Source organism: Bidens hawaiensis, unplaced genomic scaffold (assembly GCF_021521415.1).
Source record: "Bidens hawaiensis isolate Kalapana, Puna unplaced genomic scaffold, B.hawaiensis_p1.1 tig00006807_1, whole genome shotgun sequence".
NCBI lineage: Eukaryota > Viridiplantae > Streptophyta > Magnoliopsida > Asterales > Asteraceae > Bidens > Bidens hawaiensis.
The window spans coordinates 262,016-270,750 of NW_027491465.1; positions in this window are offsets into that span (position 1 = coordinate 262,016).

Consider the following 8,735-nt stretch of genomic DNA (forward strand, 5'->3'; position numbering starts at 1 on the left):
TACAATTAAGATAAATGATGATGTACACATGTGTACATCATGTAAATCGATATTAAAACAAATATACATATGTGTATAATTAAGTTTTTATTTTTTATTTTTTTTATTTCTTATTTTTATTATGAAAACGGGATGAAAAATAATTTTTTTTATTTTTTCACTTTTTAAAATTTTTCGTTTTATAATTTTTTTATATATGTTTTTAAGAGGTTTTTTTGTTGCTCAACATTGTTTTCAATTAGGATTCTTACCGTATATATATATATATATATATATATATATATATATGGTGGGGTTAGAATAAGAAATGAGTTATTTGTAAGAAGTGTGAGAAGTAATATCGGGCGTTGGATGTGATCATCTGATGGTTGATATTGTTAGTGTGTTTTTCGTTTGGTGTGTTTTATTTTGTTAGTTCGGTGTGTTTTTTGTTCGGTATGCTTTATTTTTTTAAGGGTAAAATACACTTTTTACACTTCTTATGATAGTTTACTTCTTATTTTAACCTTGCTCTATATATATATATATATATATGCATATCCTTAACCCCTTAACCTTTCTACATTCATACAACATTCACATAATTGTGTGCGTTGAATGGTGTCGAAAAAGTGTTTTAAGTTTTTTAATAGTTTTGTTACACACAAGGTCTAGTTTTAAATTTATTAAAATGATTATTATCTAAACTAAACCACACACAAATAGGCAAGTATACCTATCGTATATGTAGTAAAGTGTTGGTAAGAACCAAGTATCGATTCAAGGACACACATTTGTGTTATACTTACAATACCATTTAAGATTAGTTAAGTTGTAAAGGATCAACCTTTAGTTATCAAGTATTAACCTGCACAACTATTGAAGAACTCATGTAATAACCACCCAATAGTTGTTTAAAAAAGGTTATGGTGCACACTCACATGACAAGTAATTAACCGATTTTAGTGGATGAACATCAACAATCCGTTTTCACAATATTGTCACATGTTCCAATTTTAAGATGATCAATTACTACTAATAATTCATTAGGTCCATGTCCGTATTAGGATTTATGTTTTTTTCTCAACCAAGCCCTTACAAGAATGCCAGTTCCTCGGCTTATCATCAAGCTCGGTATTTGGTGTCTCTTTTAAGGTTAACCACGGCCTCATAATACTAGCAATTCATCGGCTTATCATCAAGTATAACATTTGGGGTATCTTTTAAGCGTATTTTAACATTCCTCATCAAGTGATAATTACTACATCATCTTTACTTTTTATAAACCGATCACATGTTTAACCAATATTATTAAACTTTAATTAAGATTCATTACAAACCAAGATGATACTATGAAATATTAGCCAATAGTAGACATAATGTTATACATCGAAGTAATAGATCCAAACATGATCGAATTAGAACAATCTAACAAATTTGGATGAATAATCTTTGATGCTAATGACTTCTTCCAAGAGCTTAATCTCCATGATCTTCAAAGGTTAGATGGATGGGATAATTTTCTTATTAATGGTGGTGGAAGTGGGTGGGTGGATGTATTAAGTGTTTCTCCAATCCATTGAATGTGATGGATGACAATTCAATTTATAGGCTGATCAGGGCATCAAGGCATAGCTACGGTGTTTTGTCATGTTGTAATTAATGCTCGTTGTCAGATTGTACAGCAGAGAAGTGAACATGGTCGTGCTGACTCTAAAAGAGTCCAAATTTGTCGTTTTCTCTTTTACTTTCAACATGGGGTGTGTGTTTTGGTAAAACTTGCCATGTTGAGCTTCAAAATATTCTATTTTGTCTTTTCCTCTTGTTCTTGATAACATGGGTGTGTTGAGGTTAACATGGCCATGCTATGACTTCCTGACTTTTTGTCTTTTCTTCGTATGTTCTTGACATGGTCATGCATTGATTTACCATTGTTGTGTTGAGTTTGTTTTCACTGTTTTTCTTCGTTTTTTTTTTGTATATCAGCTCGTTTTATTCTTTAAGGCTATATTTACCTACAGATAGAAATTATAAACATTAGTGACTATTTATTCTAATATAATTGCCGATATTATGCTTATTTGAAGACACTTTAGTGCGAAAAAGATGTTTAAATTATTATGCATCACATAGCATACACTAACTTAACACATAGAGTATGCACACAACCCCGAAAACAAAAATAGAGAAAGGAGTTAGAAACTCACCTGGATCCTATTTCTTTATGAGCTAATAGTAACACCTCTCTTCAAATGGGTACGGTTAACCATTTAACAAGTATTATATATTAATTGACTACCTTTATATTTAACCACACTACCTATGTTAGTGAACTAATTTAAGTTAGTCAATGGGGTTACTGTTCCTTTGAATCACATACACCTTCGGATCGCAATCGCATGCCCCTTCGGGTTACAATCGTATACTCCTTTGGAATCGCAATCGCATACCCCATAGGATCGCAATCGCATACCCCATTGGAATGGCAATCGCATACCCCTTCGGGTCGCAATCGTATGCCCCTTCGGATCGCAATTGGATACCCCTTTGGAATCTCAATCACATACTCCTTCGGGTCACAATCGCATACCACTTTGGAATCGCATACCCCTTTGGAATCGCAATCTCATACCACTTCGGGTCGTAATCGCATAATTATTTGGAATCGCAATCGCATACCCCTTTGGATTTGAGCTGAAGCTCATTTTTCCGTTTCAATCTTTTTCTTCAACCAAGTCCAATACTTTTTGGTTCCTTATAACCCGATTCACTTTTATATCAACTTTCGTGTCAAGCCAACTTCTTGTACACATTTCATGGATCTAACTTTACCCGTTTTAACCGTAACAAAATGTATAACTCGTTTTTAGTAAAGTTTGTATTTTTCCTACTTGTTATAGCCCAATATAACATTCTACCATTTTCATGGCTATCCGACATCAAATTCATTACTTTTAGCTAAAACATACCTTTTATGAACGGGTTTTGGATCGGTTCTTTGCCAACACTTAATCTTGATATGGTTCTTGTCATTCTAGGTGATTAGACACGAAAACCTAGCCTTGGTTCAGCTTGGATCTGGATCCGAGAGTAAGAAGAGTGTTTGTGTGTGTTTTGAGTGTGTGGAGGCAAGGATTGAAATGGGGAGTTTAGGGTTTATGGAAGGTTTAAGGTGTTTAAATACTCCAAGCCCATGGATCTTAGGCCTATTTGCACCCTAAGTCAATAATATATTCTAAGTCCATCTTTACTCTAAGCCCCCCTGCTCATTTATTATTATTTTATTTAATCATAGTTAAATAATAACACACAATTAAATAATACAATTTTCTTATTTATCATTTTCAAAACTCAGATGTTACACATGTTTGTCTTTTGGGGGTGGGTATATCCTTGTTTAAAAAACTACTAAAACCGAAGCTTGGAATCATATTATGAAGACAAGCCAAAGCTCAATAATAATCAGAATCCATAACATATATACCCTTGTCTTGTAAGTTGTTGTCCTGTAGCACCCACGGTTGGGCTTGTTATTTATTTTATTCTGTCTCATACATATGGTTTTGGAGCTAAGGGTCTCTTTGGAAGAAAAACATCTGTATTATTCTTTGGGATAGAGGTACGATTCGGCTACATCCACCCTTCAAAATTTTAGTCATAGTTTTGCTATTTGTGAAACTAATACTGTGTGTGGTGGTGGTGGTTATTCTTATCATAGAAATATTTGTTGTTTGTTCCTAATGTGAAACTTGGTCTAAGACCATGCGTAGTGGGCGCTATAACCACCCAAAAACCCTCCATAGCACTAGGAACACCGCCCCCGAGGCGCTATAAGCTATTTTGGGGTGGGGGCGCTTCTCACAAAGTGTCAGATTCGGGATGAAAGTGATTATTGATTGGTGGGATGGTTTTAGTTGTACTATATTGGGAAAATTACCAAAATAAGCGTTGATGAAACCGTTTTCAGGTTAGGTGGCGTTTGCAAGAAATTCTCAAAATATGTATTATAAACAAGTTGTGATGAGTAGTTTGTGTAACCAATTAAAACTTGACACGTTGGAATGTTGCATTGGAATGCCCTGAAAACGTCTCCTTTAACTATAGGAGCTGTAGTTGGGTTACAATGTTGCATTTTGTAACGAGTAAGGACATGGTCAATGTAGGCCCTTTGAGATAATCCTAAGATCCCTCTGTGGCTGTTTCGGTGAATTTCGATGCCAATAACATAAGAAGCATGTCTGAGATCCTTCATGTCGAAGTTATGCAAGATTAATCGATTCGACTCATGCAACATGTCTAAACTATTACTTGCCAATAGAATATCATCTACGTAAAGGACAAGTATAGTAAACTTACTCCCACTCATTTTGAGGTAGGTGCATTGATCCAGTTGATTCTTTGAAAAACCTTGTTTCTTCATGACTTCATCAAACTTTAGGTACCATTGACGTGATGCTTGTTTCAACCCATATATTGACTTCTTGAGCTTACAGACTAGATGTTCTTGACCTTCAGGTTGCTTCATGTACACCTCTTCATCTAAAGTGCCATTAAGGAAAGCGGTTTTCACGTCCATCTGATGCAACTCTAAATCAAAGTGAGCTACTAGAGCCATAACAATCCTTAATGAATCATTTCGAGAGACAGGTGAAAAGCTCTCTTGATAGTCAATTCCCTTTTTCTGAGTGTAGCCCTTTGCAACTGATCTCGCTTTAGAGCGTTCAATGTTCCCATTTGGATCAAGTTTTGTTTTGAACACCCATTTACATCCTACGGGTTTGATAGCGTTGGGAAATTCTACCAATTCCAAACGTCATTTTTCCTCATGGAGTCAAGCTCATCAATCATTAAATTATTCCATTCAGAAGACTGATCACTGCTCATGGCTTCATTATAAGAGATAGGATCATTAAGCTTTCTAGCGTCATCTTCAGTCAAGTAGATGACATAATCATTAAAGTTAGTAGGTCTTTTAGACCTGGATGACCTCCTGAGTTGATTAGCGGGTTCAGCATTGTCTAGGTTTTGAGTGTTTGATGTGCCTTCATTTTCTATTATAACAGGTTCTGAATGTGGAGAAGGTGGTGCAGAAGGTTCAATTGCATGAGGTACAAGAGGAATAACCAGAGTTACAATAATCGACGAGTCTTCCCCCGCATCTTGTATTTATTGAAATTCTTCATAAGGGTTAGTACTGCTTCCACTGATCTTGTAATCCTCCAGGAACACGGCCGCTTGGTTTCTACAATACGAGTGACATGGGAAGGACAATAGAAACGATAACCCTTTGAATTTTCAGGATACCCGATAAAGAAGCAGGTAATAGTTTTCGGGTCAAGTTTCTTTAGGAAAGGGTTATAAAGTTTTGCTTTAGCAATACAGCTCCATACTTTCATATAATTAAGACTCGGTTTCTTTCTTGTCCAAAGTTCATAAGGAGTTTTAGGGACGGACTTAGAAGGAACTCTATTGGGTATATGAACGGCTACTTTTAAGGCTTCAGTGTAGAGAAATAGAGGTAAATTGGTGTTGGCTAACATACTGCGTACCATATCCATAAGGGTTCGATTTCTCCATTTAGCGACACCATTTTTCTGAGGAGTACTTGGCATGGTATATTGGTTCACAATCCCATGGCCCTTACAAAACTCATAAAATGGACCAGGGGCCTGACCCACATCAGTATGTCTTCCATAATATTCACCTCCTATATCTGATCTGACAACTTTTATTTGACGATATAATTGTTTTTCAACTTCAGTTTTATAATCTTTAAAAGTTGTTACAGATTCAGATTTTTCTTTAATGAGATACGGGTACATATATCGGGAATAATCATCAATGAAAGTGATAAATGAAGTATGTCCAGCTATGCCAGCAATGGAGTAAGGACCACTAATATTAGTATGAATGAGTTCTAATAAACTAGAGCTCCTAGTGGCACCTTTCTTATTTGCTAATGTCATTTTGCCTTTAAGGCATTTGACACATGTTCCAAAATCGGTGAAATCGAGATGTGGTAAGACTTCATTCTTCACGAGGCTGGCTAACCGGTCTCGTGAGATGTGGCCTAAACGTTGATGCCACAACATAGAAGAAGTCTCTAAGTCTCGTTTCTCCTTAATCTTTGTGAGTGATTCATTAATATCATATGACAACAAAGATTTAGAAAAATTATCATCTAGTTCTAATCTATAAAGACCACCATCCAAAAAGCAATAACCAACCACTTGAGAATTTAAAGAAATAGTAAGTTTGCCACGACCATGAGAAACATCAAAACCGTCCATGTCTAACTTTGGACCTGATACAAGATTCCGAGTAATCTCAGGAATATATAAGGTATCATAAAGTTTAATACATAAACCAGTTTTCATTATTAATTGTAAAGTGCCCACAGCCTTGACTTCAAGTTCTTTATCATTCCCCAGTCTTAGTGATATTTGGTTTCTTTCCAACTTCCGGATTAAAAGGAATCCCTGAGTAGAATTGGTCAAATGAACCATAGAACCAGAATCAAACCACCATGTATTAGCAGGAACAGTTAAATTATAGGACTCAAGTATCATAAAAAGATCATTACCTTTCTTAGCTAACCACTCCTTAAAGTCTGAACAGTCCTTCTACTAATGAATGTACTTCTTACAGAACTTTCAGAAAGGCTTTTCGGTGGAGTTCTGAGAGCTGGTTGAGACACCTGTATTAGTCTTCTAAACTTTAGCAAACTTATTTCTTGGATTAGTGTTCTTGCTCTTCTTGGAACTGGTGGCAAGGTAAGCAACTTCAGGTTTGTCCATCTTCATATGCCCTTCCTCTTGCACGCACATAGCAATCAGCTCACTCATAGTCCATTTGTCCTTCTGGGTGTTGTAATTGATCTTGAAAGCTTCATAGGCAGCTGGAAGAGAGATCATGTTGAAGTGCACCAGAAAATCATCACTGATCTCCATGTTTAATCCCTTCAGCTTATGGGCCATGTCGTTCATCATCATAATGTGCCCACAAATGCCACTCCTTCCATCATACTTAGTAGTCACCAGCTTGAGAATAAGAGTACTAGCATGCGCCTTAGAGGTTCATTTGAATTGTTCCTCCACAGAAGCCGGATAGGTTTTAGAATTTTCAAAGTCTGGAATGGATCCTCTTATGGGCATGCTAATGGAGTTTTTCATAAGCATTAGAGACATGCGGTTACATCTCTTCCATTTTTCGAACAATAAGTGCTTAGCAGGAGTGCTTTCAGTGGTTAGTGCTGGAGGTTCATCCTCGTTTAGAGCAAAGTCGAAATCCAGGAAGGCGAGATTAAGCATAAGAGAGTCCTTCCAGGCAGCAAAGTTATCTCCAGTTAATGATGTGATTCCACCATTCGGAGCTATTACTGGAATTTATATGAGAATTTTAAGATGCTAAACTAGAAGAAACTTAGAGTGAACTAGGGGCAATTTAAACTAATGCACGCATAGATAAGAACCATTTAAATTATGAAGCTGTGATAATAAATGTCTATTGTTAACATCAAAATAATAGACTAATATAATTGATAAAATTCTACTTAAATAAAAGATAAATCACTTTTGGGCAGAATTAAAATTTTACTTATGTATATGTGCAAAACAATTGTAACTCATCACCTTTGGGCAGAAGTGAGACAACCATTTTAATTATGCACGAGTTAGTTTTTCTTTGATATAGATGTATCGTATCACCTTTGGGCAGAAGTGATACATTTAAATCATGTTTAAACTAAACTAACACAGCTTGTATTTAGACTTGAATAATATGTTAGATGTATCACATCGCCTTTGGGCAGAAGTGTACATCATCATTTATTCATGTTAAGCCTTTTATATGTTTTGTAAAAATTAAGTAACATGTATGTTTACATTATAAGTATTTACAAAACATTGGTTTAGTTAATAGCAAACAAACTATTAGCCCTTTATATGTTTTGTAAAAATTAGTCTATTGTTCACAGAAAAATTTTTTGTCTCGGGAAATTAGTGTTCTGGTTTGATGCGTTTTCTGATTTTAGTGTTTTCGGAAACTCAGTGTTCTCCGAAAACTGTTTTAACCGTAAACACATACACCCGTAAGTTGATGAACAGTTAATCATGTTTGATCTGGATTCTTAGGGATTGTTTGTTTATCCATGATTTGATTATTTTCAAATTAATTCCTTTATTAAGTTTACAGAATTTGAAATATCCTAGTCTAAATCTTAATAAAATTTAGTAAAACATTATAACAAGACAGATCTTGAACCATATTATATCGGGTTTTCGAAAACTTTCATGAACACGAAGATCATTAATTTATTAGATTTTGAAATCCTTTAGTTTATATCAGATACGAGTTTTAAAACCAAAAAATTGTTAGGGTTTCATATTTCGGGTTTTAGTAATGATAATAAAATAAAACGAATTAATAAAAGAACCAAAAAATGTTAGGGTTTATCATATTTTAGTCCATGTATTCCGGTTTAGATTCTGAGTTAATGGAAGACATGAAGAACTGATTAATCAACATCGCTCTGATACCACATGTTGATCAATTCTTCATGTATATAATAGAAAACATGAATATTATGATAAACCTACAACTAAAACATACATGTCACAACAGAGAGAGAGGCCACGGCTGATGAGAACGATCTAGACGACATGACAGTCAGCTTGGTCGGGTTCCCCTTTAGGATGTATATTAGTGATAGGGATTAGGGTTCTTGAGAAACCGAATAATATAGATGGAGAGAGGGT